We start from the raw sequence: 21,264 nt of genomic DNA, 5'->3' as shown, positions 1-21,264 counted from the left end.
CGTAATGTGACCTATAGTTGTTAATTTCTGTGTCATTTGGTCTCTTGTTGAGAGTTGTCTCATTGGCAATCATACCACATCTTCTTTTTTATATTTGTAGCAAAACATTCAGCTTGAGAATGGTATATGTTATTAAATCAAATTAAAAAAAGTTCTATATCATCATTCATATCAATCACATTTGCACATTCTCTAAGGCATGGAGCATTCATCTTTCATGGGTGTTGTTGGGTGGAGGAGGCAGGGTTTCTTCTATCGAGTAACACACATATTTTTCAACTCCAGCAATACAGGATGAATATTTTTTTTTAATCAATTTTATGTTCTTATCTTTTTTATTAATTTCAATCAGAAATAAACTTTTTATATCACTTCCCTTCTTCAACAATTAATTATAAAAAGGGGGGTAATTTGATAAAATTTTCCATGAATCCATTTCGCATTTTAGCGTATTTCTGAATATATATCACTTGAAAAACATATTGCCTTTAAGATGACTGAAAACGGCAATTTTACTTGATTTGGATTTTTTTTAAGCAATAATCCCTAAAAAAATTTTGAGCTGGACATTCTTGCTCATTCTTAGAACCTAAACAAAAGTTCTATTGGAAGTAATTACATAAATTGCCTTTCAGTTACAATTTAAATTTTTGGTTGAAATCTTGGCCTTCTATGCAAAATTTTTAATTTACAATATTTTCATTCATAGCAAATTAAACCACTGAATTTTTAAGGAAATATAAAAAATAATTGATAGCGTTTAAAAATGAGGGTAGGGAGGGGGCGGGGGTCTGTATTCTTTGTTTCATTCTTTATATATATAAAAATAATGACTATTCTATAATTACTTGATAACTGTATTTTGCACATTGTTCTTTTCTGTAATCAGTATATTTTACCAAAGTCTTTAATTTTTGCAGTTATTCTTTATATTTTAGCACCCCATTATTCTTTTTTTGTTGCCTATTATTCTCTATTTTGTAAACCCCATCCACACCCTCATACTTGAAAGTATGTTATATAGTTAGACTTCAAATGCCAGGTGTTCAAAACTTTCTGGTTTTGTCCCAGATAGTAAAATTTATTCTAAGTTCAGAGGACATTTTGCATTCTACTTGAGAATCAAACTATTTAAGTTATAAAAATTCATATAATCCCCTTCCTACCACGGCCCTTCCCAGGAAGCAGGATTGTGCATGCCTAAGGGAACGACCATTTAACTTCAAGGGGGAGGGGGTTATGGTTTTTTCCTGAAAAAAATATTCTGATCCCCAATTTGATGAAAAAAAATATTGTGGTCAAGCAGATGACAAAAAAAAAAATATTCTGAATCCAGATTTTCCCCATACCTTATAGTGTCAAATTTTGAAAAAATAATTTGATTGATAGCGTCTAAAAACTAAAATAAAAAATTCTGACTCAGACAAAAAAAACCATATCCCCTCTTTGAAGTTAAATGGTTGCTCCCTGATGATTCTCCAGGCCTACCTAACTTCCGGATAGACGCCATGTTGGAAAATTCCAGTCATAGTCAGACACGTAAGTAGTCAATTTGAAAGTCTGAATTAGAAAATCGAGCAACCCAATTTTATATTTGATTAGTGTTTATGGTACTCTGAGTTGAAAATTTTGATGTTATCATATTTTGATAATTGAAATTTCTCCTGTTATTGAGAAATACTGCGATGTTTCTAAAAATGATGCGAAAACACATGGGTAAATTTTTAATTAATTAAAAATGCTTAATTCCATCTTGGATACTTTCGACATAACTCGTTACCTGTTTTTATGCATAATTTATCGTTCGTATTTTAATCTCCTCTGATTGGTTGATAGTAATATCTGTTCACTTCTGGCAAATTTCATATTCCCTTGTCATTTGAATTAGTTTACTGGTCAATTCAACACGTTTAATTTATAAAATGTATGAATTTTTTGATATGTCTAATCCGTCTGATGTAACTTTCTGGTGCTGTTTTTTGTTTGCCTTTTTTCTCATGGTTAGAAAGTCTAATCTAGTTCCAACCTCGGCAAAGAATTTTGATCCACGCAAACAATTATGCAGAAATAACGTCATTGTTCATAGTGATTACTTGTTGGTTAAAATGGAATGGTCAAAAACCATTCAATATATGGTAATAGGAAACTTGAGTTACCATTGGTTAAGATAAAGGATTCCCCGCTTTGTCCGTATAATGCTTACAATCGTATGTGCACTCTAGTACCAGCCAATGCTGATGACCCCGCCTTTTTAATTCCACAAACTAAAGGCAATAAAATTTTATGTTATTCATTTTTTCAGAAAAAACTCAGAGACATTTTAGAAAGGTGTGGGTTAGACTCTTCTAAATTTTCCTCTCATTCTTTTCGCAGAGGAGGGGCTACATGGGCTTTTCACAGTAAAGTTCCTTCTGAGTTAATACAATTTCACGGGGATTGGCGTAGTGATGCCTATAAAGTTTATTTAGAATTTGATTTATATGACAAATTGTCTATATCACGAGCTATGGCTGAGGAAATTCCCATTTAATTTTTTTTTTTTTTTTTGTAGACAATGTGTCAAAAAATAAGGTTTTGTTGTTGTCAGATTCTACTTGCAAATACGTAAATAACATTAACTGGCTGGAATGCAATGCTATATCTGGTGCTAATATATACACACTTCATCAATTTGTGAAAGACAATAAAGCACTGTTGAGAAGATACACACATTTGTTATTGCATGTAGGCACACACGATGTTGGGAATGGTTTATCCAGTAAATTGATAATTCAATATTACAATAATTTAATTGATTTTATTTGCAACACTTTACCGTCTTTAAAGATAATAGTTTCAGCAATTTTGTCAAAACCCATAGATTTTGATGACACAAAACAAACTGTTATAGATTGTAATAAAGCATTAGCGAAGTTAACGTTGAAGAGAAATATTTTATTTGTTAAAACTTACAAGCAATTTGTTCAGCAACCAGGATCTATTTATAAAAGAAAATGTTTTTGTAAAGATAGATTACATTTAAGTTATTTTGGCGTTTCTGTTATACGAAACTTTTTTATAGGTGTAGTTAATCATTTGTAATTAGAATATTGTATTTACATGTACTTTTTTGGTCAAGATACTTTGTGGTTTTTAACTTTATTTTTCAGAAGATGATGGTCAAGAAAGCTGGGCTAGACCATTACTTCTACATCTGGTTTACCTGTGAACCTCTATTAGTTTGCAGGATTCCAGTATTTTTTGTTTGTCTTATCAGGTATGTTTATATTATAGTGTAGTTTTTATTTAACACTGGACACTTTATAGTGGCCGTTGGTTTGGTGCATTTATATATTTTGGAAGTTAATATTTATAATTAATATGGACTTTAAATGAAAAATTATTTATGACATATGTATGATTGTAAATGTTTATTTATGCCAAAATATGATTATCATTACTTATGTGTTGAGTTTTGTTTTACTTATATAGAAATGGGAGTGGAGGGAATTGGTAAATTTTTAATTAATTAAAAATGCTTAATTCCATCTCGGATACTTTCGACATAACTCGTTACCTGTTTGTATGCATAATTTATCGTTCGTATTTTAATCTCCTCTGATTGGTTGATAGTAATATCTGTTCACTTCTGGCAAATTTCATATTCCCTTGTCATTTGAATTAGTTTACTGGTCAATTCAACACGTTTAATTTACCCACCCTCCCGCCCATTTTTTGTTTTTGTTTGTATTACTTGAACATTTTTGAACATGCGTTATACCTTATTAAATCGAAGATGTTAGTCTTTTTCAGATAATGCAGATTGCTGAATTTGATGTCTTTAATATGGGATGTGACTGGTGCATTTATATATTTTGGAAGTTAATATTTATAATTAATATGGACTTTAAATGAAAAATTATTTATGACATATGTATGATTGTAAATGTTTATTTATGCCAAAATATGATTATCATTACTTATGTGTTGAGTTTTGTTTTACTTACATCGAAATGGGAGTGGAGGGAATTTCTGGTAAAACCAGGTCTTGGTTTTATGAATTTTTGTCAATTGTTCCTTTTTGGATAAGATATTTCTTAAAACTTAAGGTCCGATAAAAGTATAATAGGTTTTCGAATGTTTATATGACAACATCATTGCAGATCGGATGCAAATTATGCATTTTGACGCACATGTTATGCCTCTTCATTGTTATTCAAATAAGCGACCATAACCAGTTGTTTGTGTACTTCAACACATGATGTATCATTGAAAACGTGTAAGCATTGTATGGTATGAATATTTCAGTATATCTGTTTTAATTACTACATTATATAAAAAAAAAAATGACATGATTTTACATGTAAATAATAAACTACATACATCTTGTATCAAGGGTCTGTCCATGTATGTTTGTCTTTAAATTATATTTATATAGTAGACTCTACAGTGATATTGTTTAAATACATGTAAATTATATTATCATATATTAATATATTGAAAACAATAAAGTAGACAAAAGAAACAGATTAGACATCAAAAAGGACATGTAAAAAGTAGGTCAAACAAAATCTACAATACCATAAGACAAAAAAGACAAATGAATGATGTAAAGACAAACAAATTTTTGAAACACTACATAGCATCATAGTTATAATTATCTGCGGAACTGTAGCTATTAAGGTCCTCTATATGATATTTTTTAATTGTTTGTGGACCATATAGAGTCTGGTGCACAAATAGTAAAACAATATAATACAGTATCTATAATATAATAGCCATTTGATTTCTAAATTATATCTATAATATAATGTAATAGCCATATCCATATCCATGATATCCATATTAAATCTATAATTTAATAGCCATATCTATATTATCATGATTATATCTTTAATTATCTATGATATAATAGCCATATCTATATTATATCTAAAAATATAATAGCCATATCCATATTATATCCATAATATAATAGCCATATCTATATTATATCTATAATATAATAGCCGTATTTATATTTATATCTTTGATAGAACCATTTAGATAAACTGTATGAGTTTGATATCTGGAAGAGTAAGCATATATCTTGTCACCATCATGTAAAATATGTGGAATTAACATTTCTAATTGAAAGTAAAAAAGTCTCACTAGGGTATAAACTAGTTGATGAATAGTGTTGTTTTTTTTATATCTGTATTTGCATATAATGATTTACCATTGCAAAACAATATCCATCATTCATAAAATTATATCACTCTAGATATGTGTCCATTAGCTAGCCTACAATATTTAATTTTGCTTTGAATGATCCAGTACTAGTCATGTTCATATTCATATTATGTCTTCATATAATTTCAGCCAATGGAAACACATGGAATCCAACATCCTAGCTGATTTTGCAATTTTTCATACCGACTATGAAAACACTACTATAGCGTTCTTTTATTCTTTAAAACTTTGTACATGTTGTAGTGTTGTAACACATTACTTTTCATCAACTATATGTACAAAAATGAAGGTAAGATATTAAAGTTATACTCAAATAGTTGTTTTTACTTGTGACAAAAGTTGCATGTAATATTTCATGGAAAATATTCTTTTTTCTTCCTGTTATTGACTTACAAATGTAACTCTGTCTCAAATGAATTGGAAGTTCAAAGATTTAAGAATACAAACAAGTGCACATGTACATAAACAAACATTAAAATATTATTGTCTATAATTAACATTGCCAAGTTCTCAAAATATTTTTTATAGCCTACAGCTATTGACCAGTCTCAGTGAAATTCAGTCATGTATTTGCAGATTTTTCATACTTTCGTACATGTACATGTAGGTGTAATTTAGATTGAGCCAAACTGCATTGAAAAATGTGCTTGAACAGTTTACATTTAAAATATTGATGTACTTTGTAATCAGCAGCATAGGCGTATCCAGGGTGCTGGGGGGCCTTGGCCCCCCTTTTTGTGGGAAAAAATTTGGTTGATTATATAGGGAATCACTGAAGCATGACTGGAGCGGCCCCCCTTACAAAAAGTTCTGGATCTGCCACTGAGCAGCTACATGTATACCAATATAAAATACCAGACAGCCTTAAATATGAGAATAAAACAACCACAAACTTTTTAATAGTTTGCAATCAGGACTACAACAACATTGACCTTCTTGACTTTTGGGGTCCAGACTGACAGGGCTGCCACTTTTTAAGAACACACAATCATTGATTATTTCAATTCAAATTTTTAGGTTGAAATGCTTTTGTAAAATTTACACATTTTATATATGATTATTTGATAAAGCATAGAAAATGTAAGGTTTTTTTTTAAAACTTTTTTTATATATGCAATAAAATGAGATGAGTTATTGTCATTAGACATTAATATATAATTCACATTTACATTTTACTTACAAATTGGATATTGTATTTTTTTCTTATATTGGATTTGTTTTCCACTACATGTATAACATTATAATTTCAGGTTAGACAGGAAAACTGGTGAAGATGAAGGTTATAATTGTGATCTACATATTGATTAATTTGAAGCAGATTTTGTTCTATAGAGGGAAATAAATAAACAGTGTAAATAAATAAAATAAATAAATAAAGATGTTCAATTATTAACACAACAACAAAAATATTCATTGTATGAGAGATAAATGGATATAAGTGTAAATAAAGACACTTTATTTTCTTCTTCTATTCACACTTTTTAGTAAGTAGCTATAAATAGCTACACTACCAAGCTCCAATTAGACTAATTTTCTTAACCCTCTTTCCAAATTATTTGCAATCTTTTATAATCTTGTTCAATTTGGTGGTCCGGAGATATTGGTTTATAATGTATCTAGTGCTGGCAGTTTTTGTTGTTGTTTGTTTTACTTTTAAGATACATGGTCCTAGGATAGACAAAGGATACCGTTTGTATGCAGATAAAACTGGATTATCCCTGTTGCATTGTACATTTTGGTGTTTTTATAAGTAGTGTAGTTTGTTGGTGTAAAATCAGGATCCTCACACATTTATAAATGCAAGTGTCAAACAAATAAAAGTTAATAATGACCAAAAGCAACCAACAACAACAGAGTTTCCCACTACTTAATTAGAACAAGGTCATACAGAATGTGGTGGGCTTACACATACTGTAAGTGCTAAATTCTCCTGTAACCTGTGACGGTGTATACGTAACAGCTTATCATTTAAGAACAAACGGTTGACACACAGAAATGTCACCCTTATAATAAATAAAAATATGTGGTATGATTGCCAATTATGAAAAAGACAACTCTCCACCAGAGACTAAATGAATCTACTGAAAAATAACTCATTCATGTCCCTGCATGCAAAAGCTCTTAAAGTCAATAAACCCTAACCATGGGCTGGGCTAAAAATCTCCATGGAAATAAGATGTGCTTCAGTTAATACAACCAGATGCAGATCCAGGATTTTGAAAAGGGGTTGTGGAGGGGTCCCCAACCTAGACAAAGTTTGGAGTGGAACTGGCAAAAATCTGGATTAACTCTAAATGAAGCTTCATTAGAGGGGGAGCGGGCACCCTGACTACCAAGCTTTTATTCAGCCTCTGGCAACTGTATCCCAAATATTATCGACGTACGACTTATGGTTCCCCTTTAAAATACATTGCTGACTCTGCAGCTGGAAACAACAAATCAGAAAAGAATAAGAAAGATAAGTACGCATGTTAAAAGGGATGATGTCAGCTTCTTATATTTCTTGTAACATGCTCAATGAAGCTTCTGTGTGAAATCTGCCTCATAAAGTTAAGGGAAAGTGTTTGTCAAGAAAAGGGCATAGTTTGTTGGCCGGGCCCCCCCTTTCGTGGGAAAAATTTGGTTGATTATATAGGGAATGACTGCAGCGGGCCCCCCTTATGAAAAGTTCTGGATCCGCCACTGTAAACTTTAAACACGCCTATGAGTTTTTAAGATATCCTCTTTCTTGAATGCATGGACGTGGAAGTGAATTTTTGGTATCCAAGTGAATTGGAAACTCCTAATTCCTGTATCAGTATTGTTAAACAAATATTCACGATATTGAAAGGTGTTTCGTCTGCAGCGAACGATAACATTTTTTGGAGTAACACCAGCGTCTATATAGATACTCACTTCCATGGGTAGTAAACAACAAATGAATAGAGCTCTGTTCTTGATGTTAGCAAATAAGGGTATATATATTTTAAAACTCCCAAAAGGCATAGAATCTAAATCTAGAGGCTCAGGTATTAAAGAAAAATATTTTATAAACGGTGCCTACCTGTTTCTTATGTCAAGCTTCAAATCGTCATAATTTAAAAAGGTTACCTTTTTCATCAAAAATTGTAAGATTTTAATCAAATTAATGCTTACACGAGGAAACAGTGTTAACGTACTTTACCCCCATCCCCCCATTTTTATATTTTATAATACACGTAGAAAACACTTTAATGGAGTGCATTCGTGTGCTTTTACACACACGAGCACGTGACAATAATTTGTTATCATATTTTGAAAGTGTAGAAGAAGACCCCAAATAACCGGTCAAGGGTTCATACACTTATCGAAATAAAAACACCAAAAAACTTTAAGCCAATCGAATTAGCAGGATAATTTATCGGTATGTTCGGACTTTATGTCTATTTATTATGTAAAATCTAGATATTTCCGAAATAAATCCGCCATCGTCTGACTATCATCTGAAGCGAGTTAGGCTCCCCTCTCTATGATTTCCCCTGGATTCTCATTGCATACAGTTTGTACTACATGTAAAAATCGATACCAGACGATACTTTTGAGAAATCAGAGACATATTTACACAGGGAGACGACAGCACAAAGAGTGCGCTAAGAATCTTAAGAGTAACTAACAGAACCATTCTTTCCTCACCCTTTTCTTTCTTTAAGATCCTTTAAGGGTGATGCTAAAAGGCGGAAACGGAATACGGAACGGAAACGGAAAACGGAAACATAAAGCATGGCATCTTTTCATTTTGGTTATTTATTATCATATGCATGTAGCATTTAGTACGGTATATCACATGTTTACAAGAAAGAAAAACAAAAGAATCATTAAGAAAAAAGATTTGAAAGCATAATTAAAGTACAAATGTATTGAAATAAATCGCAGGAGACTGATTATTATATCAGTTGTAGAAGATGTTAAAATTGCAAACACCTGGCTTGTGAATTATATTTGATACTGTCCTCTCTCAGTTACACTGTTTAAATCACTTATTGTCCATCTATTGTCCATATCAATCGGTGCAATACCATGCAATTTCAACTTTAAGGGCGGGAAAGGGGGCATCTTAGTTTGTTTTTGCACACCTTCAGCCGGAAAAAAAGGACCAAACTAAAAAATAATTATTTCATATCTTTCGGAATTATCTTTTATATATCTATGAATGGGGTTTCATCCTAAACACGCATGCAATATTTGCCACTGAACGTTTAGCAACCAACAATCAATCAATCACATGGGATGCTAGGACTTAAATCCTTTTTAACTACACAGGTGTAAACACGGCCATGTAATCGAATTTTTATGATGAAACTAAACCATTTTCCTTCTGTGACTGATCTTGGTCAGAAAAAACAACACTCAGGAAAACATTTAAAATAACCTTAATTTAAAGAATACATGAATTTGTTTTGTCACCCAAGTGTAGGGTTGTATGCACAATAAAGGCGTTTTGATACTGACTCTCATCAGCAAGAATACTAAGCAAGTCCGTTAAGGCGAGCTGATGAAGTAACAATAAGTATCATACAATAAAATGTCATTATTCTTTTTATCAGTAATTTGTCTTAGCTGAATATCTTTTTTTTGTTGAGAATATGAAATAAAATGAAATAGTTAATTATATTATTTTTCGTGAACAATACGTTGTGATAGTTGTATGAATGAAGTCGAGTGCATTACATTGATAGATTGAAGCGCATAGACAAAAACATGCGCGTATTGCTCCACGGATACATGACGATATTGTCTAATATTTTCGAGAATCAGGTCCTGTCCATGATCTAAAAGTATAAGGAAGTAAGATCAAAACGGTGAATTGTACAAATTGCACTCTTACTTGAATGACGAAATAAAAGACAACGTGCTGTTTTTTTATGGTCTAGCTTCAATCGAATTCCAACAGTTAAAGACAGTACACGTGACGAGCAAAGACCCGTAAACAATGTTACCACAGTACTCCATTTTCCATGCATACGACATATATTCTATGTTCTAGCTAGGAAAAGGGAAAGTTTTTCGCACGAAAAAATGTGTTTCTCCAAACGATGGTCAAGCAAGGCAAAGTGAAAGTTTTTTCGCACCGAAACACTGGTTTGCTAAACAATGGTCCAGCTAGGGAAAAGGGAATTTGTTCGCACGTAAAACTTGCATTGCACAAGGTCATGTTTTTCTCTGACTGTTAATGACGTTTTTACACTAAATCCATTGGATGTTGGATGTGTACCGATTGATATTTTAATTAAGATACATGATTTGTTTTATTAGTTGTTTTTGGCTTTGAACTAGCTGTCAGTAACTGCGAGTACTCTCAGATCTGTACTCAGTATCTTTTTGTTTTTGGGATGTATAAGTACACGTTCACGTCTACTTTGTGTTTTTGTTTGATGTATTTCTATTTGTATCCATCTGATGAATTAAGCCTTTTCAACGTTTTTTCTTATATTGTACTGTTACACCACTGTCCCAGGTTAGGGGGATGGTTGAGGGCTCACAAACATGTTTAACCCCGCCACATTCTTTATGTGCCTGTCCCAAGTCAGGAGCCTGTAGTTCATTGGTTGTCGTTAGTTCATGTTTGTCCTTTTTTTTCGTAAATTGTTTTGTTATAAATTAGGCCGTTAGTTTTCTCAATTGTTTCATATTTTTCATGTCGGGAACTTTAAAGGCCGACCATACTATATGGGTTTTTGCTCATTGTTGAAGGCCCTACGGTTGACCGTAATTTTTTACATCCACATCCACTTCATTTGAACTTTGGTGGATAGTTGTCTCATTTGCAATCATACCTCATCTCCTTATTTTTATAAAGGAGACGTTTGTTCGTATGTCAAACTGGTTGTAACCTAACAACCTTTATTGGACTATGTTATATGAACCTTGGACCATGTATTGTTCATTGTTGTTCTTCACTGTTTGTGTTTACATTTGACGGTTGTTAAATTAGTGTGATCTGTTTACTTGTTATCCTGTCTATATGTTCTCTGTTTTATTTCTTAAGTTTTAAACTAAATTGAAGCATGTTAACAATTTTATAAGACATCTTTTATCCATCGAACTTTACAATAGCTATCACAGTTTTTTTATTCGCGTAGTCCCCCAATGAGTAGCGTGACAGCACGTAAAATATGCAGAATTTGCAATATTTATTGATTAGAGCAAGAACACATATACAATCGTTGACAATAAGTTGAAATGTTAAAGAAACAAGGAGTTGATGTCCTTAGCACCTATCAGTATCTGCAATCGTTCTTTACTGAGGTCCTGAACATGCATGAGATATTTGCCACTGATATAAACAAGCAAAAATTAATCAACCATTTGATGAGGTATCAACACATATTTGTTGTTCTCTCTTGTGTTTGAGGTATTTTTATACTTTTATCATACAGGTAAGTGATTTTCATTTCTGTAATAAGTTGTTTGTATGTTTACATACTTTTTTTAGTTTAAAGATCTAGTTAAGAAAAGGGAAGGATGGATATTAAACAATTCTTACACTGCCACATATGTTTACCTCTCAAAAGTCATGAACATTGTTAGTGCACTGTGGCTATATTTTGTTACATCGTTATGTTTGTTTTTTTCAATTCTTTTGTTATTTGGAGAAATAAGTGTTGATGGTCAATGTTAAATTCATTTTATGATTTTCGCCTATGGGCCTTTTAGAGGTTGATATAATGAATATACACCTTTGCTATTGTTGATGACTGTAATACAACGTCTCTACATATTTAAAGTCATATTTTTCATCCGGTCTTTGCTCTGTAATATCCGTTCGACGTCACCTGATAAACACATTTATTGGAGCACAGTCCTGTTGGAATTATCTGATTTTATTCAGATTGAACTCATTTATTTCGTTTTGGATCACCACTCCTTTTTCGTATTTTTCTTTTGCCAATGAACATGATTGTCCTGTAGGTACATTGTATTTATGGCATGATTATTTTTTTCCTTCTTCTATCCCCTTTTTAATATCATCTTAATATCTTTTTTATAAAGCACATGGTATATACCATTAGTTCATAATTGAATAAAAACATAAACTTTCTAAATATACGGTATGGATTTTGCTCATTGTTGAAGGCCTGTAGTTGCAAACATCAAACTCTTTTGGTCTCTGGTAGATAATTGTGTAACGGTGCGGATCTGAGAAAGTCGGAAGACAGAAAGACAACACTTAGAATGGCCACATGCTAACAAAATATGTAGCACGATAAAGTTGGTTTCACTAGCAATTTGTCTATATTTCCTTATTTTCTTTGCTGAAAACAATAAGATACAGTCTTCGGTTAATATTTTTCGAAATTGATAACTTTGTTAAAAATGAAGTAAAAGATTTCATTGGACTAAGAGTGTACACATAAATTTTTCAGTGTTTTAGGGATAGATAAAATTTATTATATTCTTGCAGTGTTTTTCAGTGTTTTAGGGATAGATTAAATTAATTATATCTTTGCAGTCACCATCTTCAAACCGCTGAGGTTTGCATATTTTTAGAAATGAATGACTTTGCCAAACTTTAGTTGAATATCACATCGAAACATGGATAGAAGCTTCTTCATTATCAAGAAATAGAATCTGAAAAAATTGTTAATACTATTTGAACTTTATTTTACCGACGATGACAAGAGCCATAGCAGGGAAAACGCTTGGATCTACGGGACCCATTATGATTATTTAATGATTTTTACTTTTAAAAAGTATCAAAATATCAGTAGGATGCACACAAAAAACCTAAACAGACAAGAAATCTTTCCCGGAATATGTTAAGATATTACATTTAAAAAATCGAACTTAAAAGGCTGATATAATTTTTCCGTGTTTTACGGGCAGGTTTATGCAGTCAACATCTTCAAACCGTTTTGTATATTATAAGATATAAATGACTTGTCAAACTTGAATGGAATATCATATCGAAACATGGATAGAAGCTTCTTCATCATCAAGAAATAGCGTCTGAATAAAAAAATACTATTTTTTTTTAATTTAATTTTACCGACAATGACAAGAGCCATAGCAGGGAAAACGCTGGGGTCTACGGGACCCATTATCATTTTTTACTGATTTTTATTTGAAAAGTATAAAAATATCAATAGCATACACACAAACCAAAACAGACAAGAAATCTTTACTCTCCTTAATATTAATTCCATGGAACTATCTAATTGTATTAGTTAAAGATGGATTAACGTTTAAAAACAAACAATTGTTTATTTCCCTCCAAAATGACGGGTATACAGTTTTTCCACACGTTGTGTTTCCTGGAATAGTGATACATATATGGTTGTGTTGTTTGGAAGTAGATTATGCGGTACAACAAGAACGAAATAAAGAGAACAGTTGCATTTACGGTGTTTGATTGCGATACTATTCCCCTCCAAGAACTCGTACAAACAGATGTGTAACACCCTCTGCTTCCAAGAGAAATGAAATATTTAATTGTTTCTGTTGCAGTCTCGGGCATCACAGATAGATTATGATTTGTAAATATGTCAATAAGAAGATTTGAATTCTAGATTGTGTTATTTTCCGGTATAAACTCTTAATTCGTTTCCTTAAAAACATATGAGTCATACCTGAGACTACTATAACACATGTCATACGGACTATCAACAGTGGAAAAAATACAAATTATAAATTTTTTTTAAAATCCAGTAAGAAACTCATGTACTTACATTATTATTAAAAGTATGTTTTTAACAAACACTAGTTTAACGGTTTAAAATATCCCGCTTTTAAATTTTATTCATATCGAATTTACTTACCTATGACGATAAACACGGTAGACAACATTAACGACGTGTGTCAGGACAAATACATGAACAAGCAGGTAACAAATAACAGGTAAACTGGTTTTGCGCAGACACATTATTGTTTCATTACTCCTGTGGTTTTTTTGATTTTCTGATAACGGGTGACAATCGTAAATGTTAATTTAATAAAAACTGTGAAATAAATAACTTGAGATAGTGTAAAATTGTGTGATGTAAACAACTTCCTTGTTTGACAAATCTCGTTTCCACAATAAATCACAATAATTTTCTTTTCCCGAATTCATTATACATTCTAAGTATTTCTAGAAGTACTTATATATACTTCACCGATATTTGATCTCAAAATTCGTGTAAATTCGCTAAAAATAACTGTGCTGGTACTGTGCTGGTGATGAGAAAAATGTCCTGGTACTCTGTATCTGTGTCATTATTCTGTGCGCGACTAAGATTGATGTAATATGCTCTTTTTATTATAATCTCTTTATTCAGCACCAATTATACCGATAAGAGGATCAAAGACATACATGAATTAATATTCAAATTACAATTAAAAAAACCATCATCATGTCACTAAAATAAAAGAGAAAACAAATAAAATATTGAACACACGACACAACAAATGACCTCAAGTGTCGCCTGAGCTTAGTTCCATACACTGTTTTATAAAGGAGCATACATTTTCACATATTGGGTAGTAATTAGATTTAGATATGTTTTATTTTATTGTTAAACAAATCTTTGATTTCAATTTTCAAATCATTAAAAAAAGAAATGTCTTACATAATCATTCCTTTCGCAAAATAAAAAAAGAAATGAGATTGATCATTCAGAACTTTGCTATTTACAAAATCTTTGATAGTGTGGAATATTTCTATAGATTCCAGCTTTAATAGCAGAGGAATTATAACTTATTTATTGCCTCTGAAATAATTATTTTTATGGAATTTCGCAGTTATTAGTTATTTTCTTGAACACTATTACAGATTAACAGAAATTTTATAAACAGTAAAAATGTTCAGCAAAGTAAGATCTACCAATAGGTTCTCGTAAATTTATCCCTAATAGCGGTTATTGCCCTTAAAAAAACTTATTTTTATTACTTTTTTTTAAGTCTTGTCAGAAACTATGATAAAAGGACAACAACTTTGATTGCAAACATGTTCAGCAAAGTAAGACCTACAAATAAGTCAAGTTCGAAATTTTCAATTAAACCCTTGTAGGATTTATTTACCTTTAATGACTATTTTTTTTCTTCATTTTTCTTTCGAATTTAGCAGAAACTATGATAGATATAGAGAAATTTCAAACACCAAAAATGTTCAGCAAAGTAAGTCCTACAAATGAGGCAAATAACCAAAATATTAAATAGTTATTGCCATTAAAAGATGATTTTTACCAATTTGTTTTTATTTTTTGCAGAAACTATGGTAGATAGAGAGAAAGTTTAAATGGAATGTTTAAACAGGCATTCAATATACACTAAACAGCAAAATAATCATCTACAAAAAAATTCCGGGTGAGCGATTCAGGGTCTTTAGAGCCCCTTATTTACTCTGATTGTTACAGGCTCAGTATTTGTTTTTAAATTCATCTTTGGGTTTGCTTATATTATTATCGGAAGTAATATGATTTACATATGAATATTATGAGTATATCTTGATTATGAAATGACTTTGAAAGCAAAAAAATATTTTGTAAGTACATCAAGTGAGTTTTCACTCAAAGGATAGTCTTAAAACAACACCAATTTCGATCTGGAAGCAATGTTTCTGACACAATTATTTATTCAACCAAGTGTATATTTAAAGAACTTGTTGTGGATTTTTTCACTTGGTCTCGTATCTCAATTCATACGTTATGCTCGTGCATGTTCACACTATACTGACTTCATATACAGGAGTGTGCTCCTTACGAAGAAACTGCTCCAACAGAGATATGAGGAGGAAAGATTAAAAATGACACTCCGTAAATTTTATGGACACCATCACAAATTGTTTGATCTATACGACGTGTCTGTGTCTTAACTAACTAATGTCATTTTTACCACGTCTTAGATTGTGGTTTAACATCTATGTCGTCTGTCTGCTAAGTACCGAACGTGACCTATTCCCGAATATGACTGTTATACCGAGAGTGAATTTATACATTACTATACGACGTGTCTCGGTATTTTGTACATCCAACATTCATGTATTTATTTTTGATGTTTTTGTTATGGTTTCTATTGAATAATGTGTTACTAGTATGTCGTATCGTTTGTTGTCCAAATAATTATAAAATTGCCTTTCAATACCATCATTGTCATATTCCCGAATATGACTGTTATACTGAATGTGAATGTGCATTGCTGTGAGGCGTGTCTCGGTGTTATTTACATCCAACATCAATGGATTTATTTTGATGTTTCTGTTATGGTTTCGGTTGGATAATCTGTTATGTCTTATCGTTTGTAGTCCAAATAATTATAAAATTGCCTTTCCATACCATCATTGGCATGTAAATTGTTTGGACGAATATTGTGACAATAATTGTATAATGTTCGAGATTGCATGTTAGTTACGTAAGCGCGTCACTGTTTTTGATATTCTATGGTGTTTTTCTTTGATGGAATATGTTCGTTGTTGTTCTGTGGTTTGCATGTTGTGTCGACTAATATATTATTTGTTTGTGCGTTTCTCTGTTATGAATGTTCTTGCGTGTGTATGTGCTGTATTTCTGTCACGTAGTGTTTTAGCGATATTTATTAACATTGTCATAAAGCTTGAGGTTTGGCATGCCATAAAACCAGGTTCAACCCACCCTTTTTTGTTCTTCAAATGTCCTGTACCAAGTCAGGAATATGGCAGTTGTTATCAAATAGTTCGTTTCTATGTGTGTTGGCGTTTGTTTTTGTTGCACTTCGGTGTTCCTGTTGTTAATTTGTTTTCCTCTTATAGTTGTTGTGTTTCCCTCGGTTTTGGTTTGTAACCCGGATTTGTTTTCTCTCAATCGATTTATGACTTTTGAACACCGTATACTACTGTTGCCTTTATCCATTATACTGACGTGATCCAAAGGATAAGGTTTTTTCTGGCTCTAGCAATTGCATTATTGTATGATCTGTACACATCCATATATCAGATTTCACGATCATATGTACGAATAGGACGAACCAATAAGAACACGAGCATATAAATTTGCTGGCAATTCGTCCGACTACTGGAATAGTTGTTGATAGAGTACATACCTTTAAATTCATTTACTGATTCTAAAACAGTGTGCTTGTTATTAAATATTGTATTTTGTAAATTTTTTGAAGAACTTCGTGGTGGGTTTTTTGTTATTCTATATAAATTAATTGAGAATGCTATTTTGTAAATTTTTTGAAGAACTTCGTTGTAGGTGTGTTTGTTATTCTGTATAAATTGATTGAGAATGCTATATGTATACATTGTTTTTAATGCAGCAAACCTCTTTAAAAACGTAGCTAATATTGTCCATTAATAAATAAATGAATAAAAATCTAGGTGGACTTCGATATGCTGAGTCTAACCGTGTACTTAGATTTAGGATATTGGACCATAATAGGTAAAAGTCCAATTTCATTTTTTTCAGTTCTTTGACCCCATTCATACTGTGTCAGAAACCAATGCTGTGTCAAACATTTAACCAAGATCCACATTCAGAGCTGTACTTGCCCCAACTGCTCAGGGTTCGACCTCTACGGTCGTATCAAGCTGCGCCCCGCAGAGCATTTTATTCCAATAAAAATTTATCTTAATCGGTAGACGCATGACCATCGAAACAACCGTGCAAAGTACGTGTACAACAATGTACCCTATGTATATGCCTAATGCTCATAGAAAATAAAACATACAAACATCTAGATACTATAAAACAAATTAATTCTTTAATTCAGTTTGATTCAAAATCAATTAAAGATATGATATATGGCCCTAAAATACATAGGAATTTCATGTTTAAAGGAGGAGGGGTTCCAGTAAGATAATAAAAAAAAAGATGTAACCTTCATGCAGACAATAGTACATTTTCGGATACATCGATTATAAGCAATTGTTTGGCACAAAAATTGATCAAATCAAAGTTGATAACGTTTTAGTTTCCTGGATCTCAGACACATCCGTTAAAAAATGAAGAAAAGCCGATAATAAAGGTAAAATCATAGCCAAACTTGAGTGAAAATAAGATCCTCTAACTTATATTAATAAGAAATATTACCATATTTATTAATCCTTTTCAGATAGCCAAATGGCTTCAGGAACACACGTACCGTGTGCTCCGTGTAGGTATGAGTACGTTACAAAAGACGCGAAAAGATGGTGTACGAATTGCGAAGAAGGATTATGTGAAGATTGCAAACACGCTCACAGAAAGAGCAAAACATCAAGAAACCATCAAGTGATTTTAATAGAAAATTATCGCAAAATTGAAAATGTTCTGATCTCGCAGGTCTGTGGGCATCATGGAGAAAACCTGGAGTGGTTCTGTAAAACTCGCGACGAAGTCCTCTGTATGGTTTGTGTCCCGTCAAAACACAAGGCATGTTCTGACTTCATACCAATTAGTGTTGCCTCAAAAAATTCAAGACAATCAACTGCATTATCTGACTTGGAAGAAGCAATTGAGGGAACTCTGCTCAATGTGAAACAATGCATAACGAACCGCGAAACCGCTACAAATAAAATCGAAAAACAAGAATTGGCGATAGAAACAACGATACTTGAAACAAGAACAAAAATAAACAGCCACCTCGATAAGCTGCAGGAAAATTTGCTATTTGAACTAAGATCAACATCTCATACTTGTAAATCAAAATATACGAAATTCCTTCAGAAGCTAGAATTCAAAAGAGAAATGCTTACCAAACTAAGGGAACAAACACAATACATGAAACAATTTTCTTCTGACATACAAGTGTTTGTAGGAACACGTCAAGTGAATCAGCGAATTGTAAGCGAGATATGATCTATCAAGAGTGAAATTGGTGCTAGCAAGGATTATGAATTAAAAGTAGCTATTCATAGCCTGATTGAAAAATTATCAAAGGAAATTGAAGAATTTGGCCAAATAAAAGTATCCGAATGCGCCGTCAAGTTAGATTTCAAAGACCCTAAAATCGACCAAGCTCAAATTGGAATCAACGTCCCAACATCAAGAAACATATCCGACGTAAAACTTCAGCTAATTAAAACATTTCAAATTAAGAGGGAAGATGAAATAGAAATAAGAGGTTGTGTGATATCACCTAATGGTCATTTATTGATTGCAAATGACACAGAAGAAAATCATTTAGTAGAGTACAAAGATACAGGTGAACATATCCGTGACATTCCTGTCTCGGGGAGTCCGTTTGATATCACAATGATAGATTCTAATCGTGTTGTTGTGACATACCCGGACATGAAAATCTTAAAATAATGAATAGCAATACATTTAACGTTGAAAAGAAAATCAGCTTACAGAATAATTGTTATGGAATATCAACAGAGGCGGGGAAACTTTATGTAATAAGTGGAAACTCTACAATACAAATCCTGGATCTATCAGGTGGGCAACTGGAAACATTGAAAGTGGAAACTAATGATGTTTTTTATATCACAACTAGCAGGGACAGGATATTTTACACAGATGTCGACAAGAACATTGTACATTGTTGTAATGTGAAAGGAACCGAGTTATGGCAGTTCAAAAGTGATTCCATTACATGGCCGTGCGGTGTAACAGGAGACAATTACAATAATGTTTACGTTGTAGGTTGTTACTCCGATAATCTAACAATAATACAACAGGATGGAAAAGACAGTAAGACATTACTGACTGAAAGGGATGGACTTGGTGGGCCAACTTCTCTGTACTATGACAAAGAGAAAGGAACCTTATTAATATGTAATGTTCGAGGAAAAGTAGCTTTGTACAAAGTCATTTAAACTTTTCAAATCTTATAGATTCCGGCGTTCTTGACAATTCCGATCTACATACCAAATATGTCATTATGTTACCTTAATACAAGATATTAGTTATTCATTTTGTTATTATTGAAAAGATTTTTACAATTGTTCCTATTCTTTCTAAGGCATCAGCCTCACCAATCATGCAAAAGAAGATGAAACCGTGTTTTCCAATAAATGTATACACAATGAAATAATGTTCCCATTAGTCCTCTTGTCTTTGTTTATAGGCACAAATGAACTGAAAAAAAGCTAGGTTATAGAACAGTTCAGTTAAGTAAGAATAGAACTCATTAATGTCTACACAATTATAGCATTTACGCGACTTTAAATTTTTACATTTAAATTGAATGTCGTAGATACTGTCTTTTTAAACGCTTTCTTTTCTCAGACAATAATCTTATTACAGATTGTATAAGATGTTTTGGTTGGTCCCGGTGGAAACATAAAACAGGATCAAAATTAAAAAAAGTTGTCTGTCAAGTCATTTAAACAATAAAAAAAAAAAACGCAGAACATACGGACAGCGGTTCAACATAATACGTTATGTCGAACAAAGGTTTTATAAAAGTTTAAATGATGGAAACACACAGATCATATGATATATTATATTTATAAGAAAATAATTTTAGAACTTGAAAAAAAATACGTCAAATTATAAAACCTTGATTTGAAGTCAACATTTATTTGGTTTATGTCATGTGAAGACAAATATGTTCATAAGAAAATACATAATCTAATTTTTGATTTAGAATGTGAGAAAAAAACTACACTGACTCCAGACCTCTCTGGTTGTAATTAGTTGTCAAATACCTTAAATACCAAAAAAAAAAAAATGTTTTTTATTAGATGTAATACATTATTAAGTCTATAATAGCAAAGAAGACTGGGTTTTGCAAACGTATCAAAAAATTGGGTCACTGACACTTGACATTGTATATATGACTTCAAGTCTTTTAAAGACCATAATAAATGTTTTTTGTTTTTTTTTATCACTGTAATCAATGAAATCAATGTTTATCATATGTATTTATCATAATTTGTATTAATTATTCTGCTCTTCATGGGCGTCGTAATTGACAAATAAAATTAGTCTTATTCTATTCTTATTCTTATTCTATAAAGATACATCGACTACTTTCAATACGAAAACAATGAGTTGGTTGGTGTACGTGAATAGGACAACAACCTAACGACACAAAAAGAAACTGGGATTTAAAGAGGTTCACATAATGTCTTCATAATTTTACAAATCTGTAAATAGTACCGAATCTAGACAAAAGTGCTCATTAATTGAACAGGGACAACCAAGAAACTGCAAT

At 31.9% G+C, this 21,264-nt stretch overlaps 1 long non-coding RNA gene across 1 annotated transcript; it reads left to right on the top strand.

Moving 5' to 3' along the window:
* The first annotated feature begins 13,997 nt into the window (after positions 1–13,997).
* Positions 13,998–21,045, top strand: LOC127720632 (uncharacterized). The gene is made up of 2 exons (XR_007990901.1): positions 13,998–14,064; positions 18,235–21,045. It is a non-coding gene; the product is annotated as an uncharacterized LOC127720632 (long non-coding RNA).
* Positions 21,046–21,264: the final 219 nt, after the last annotated feature.

This window comes from Mytilus californianus, unplaced genomic scaffold (assembly GCF_021869535.1).
Source record: "Mytilus californianus isolate M0D057914Y unplaced genomic scaffold, xbMytCali1.0.p SCAF_11, whole genome shotgun sequence".
Taxonomy (NCBI): Eukaryota; Metazoa; Mollusca; class Bivalvia; order Mytilida; family Mytilidae; genus Mytilus; species Mytilus californianus.
This window is presented reverse-complemented; position numbering and strand designations above follow the sequence as displayed.